Genomic DNA, 1,527 nt, shown 5'->3' on the forward strand with positions numbered 1-1,527 from the left:
CCCCTCGGAGCCTTCTGGGCGCCGCGCCCCAAAAGTGGCCCAGTCCCCTCGCCGGGGCGAGTTCCTGGGCTGTGGCTGGTGGTGGCGGGGTGCGTACTCCTGCAGCTGGCCTCGGTTCGGCTTGTGCCGGCGGAAGCCTCCCTCACGGGGTTGGTGCCTCTTCAGCCCTTGTAGGGCTTTGCTGGCTGGAAAAGTGGAAGGACACGGAGTTTGTGAATTACCCTCACCAGTTTGTAAACCGATGGTAATATTTTTTCCTCCTTGACTGTTCCTATTCGAGTAATCTTTAGATTTAACCCGCGGCAATAAGGAGTTTAACTCTAGTGGTAAGCTTAAAATTATGCCGTGTTTTAAGTTAAGGATAAACTTTTCCTATTAAATACCTGAGTTGTAAGAGGTGGTGTGTGTTTTTGTTTTTTTTTTCCTAGCTGTTAACATTTACAGAGTCAACATTACGTTACTTGCAGCAGCTTCCCTTTTTCTGGAGATAAAAGACTGAATACATGCACGTGCCTTTTGGTGTAGTCATTAATGCTACGTGTACGTATATAGGAAATTATTCACATGCCTAAAGGATGTCCTTTAACAGAGTGTTTGTTTATAACTGTTGCTAATCATCAGCACTATGCACTTCTCTATTTAATCGCTTTGTACTAAACGACATGTATTTATTTTTTTTCCAGGAATGTAGAACTAGCAGAGAAAGCCTACTTTACCTCACTGGAATTACCACATCAAGTCAGGCCCATGTAGTTTCCTGTTTCCAAAATTAGACTTCGTTAAAGTTACCATCTTCAGATGAGATAGAAGCAACCTCCTGTTAGGACAGCTGTGAGATAATTGCACTTCATGCTGGAGCTCCTCCTAATTCCTAATGGTTTTCAGTTGGCTGTACCCTTCAGGCAGTGATACAGTTTTTTGCCTCTAGTCATTATAAAGCTAATAAATTTTCCAGAAACACCAACTTATTTTTTTTAGTCTTACTAATCTTTTGATCTGAAGATGTTACTGACTTCTTGTGAAACTGAGTTCAATTACTTGTGGTTACCGCCTTTTCTTTGTCTGGAATTTTGATTAACGAGAAGACAGTCCTTATCATTTCATGTGTAAAGCCAACTAATCTGGAAAAAACAAAAAAAGTACTGGGGCTGTTTTTTTGATTGTGTGAGTAATATGCGTAATCTGAGAACCAATTCTGATGGCACCTACATCTACTGTGCTCATACTGCAATGCTTGCCCTAGCAGTTCTCTTGCTCTGTCACCTGCCCATAGCCTCCACCAGGAAGCATCTGCAAGAGGTACCTCAGAAGGAGGTTAAAATCATTAAGGTTGGAAAAGACCTCCGAGATCATCTGCTCTAGCCATCCTCTTGTCACCAGTATCACCAACTAAACCATGTCACAGGTTATCTTAACGCTTCCTTTTAAAGAATGCGATCTTTAAAAAACACACATGTTCTATGGTTTCGCCTGAAGAGGAATATGACATACAGCAGAACAATAAAGGTTAGAAGTTGTAAACCTAAA

Source organism: Anser anser, assembly GCF_964211835.1.
Source record: "Anser anser genome assembly, chromosome: 1".
Classification (NCBI taxonomy): domain Eukaryota; kingdom Metazoa; phylum Chordata; class Aves; order Anseriformes; family Anatidae; genus Anser; species Anser anser.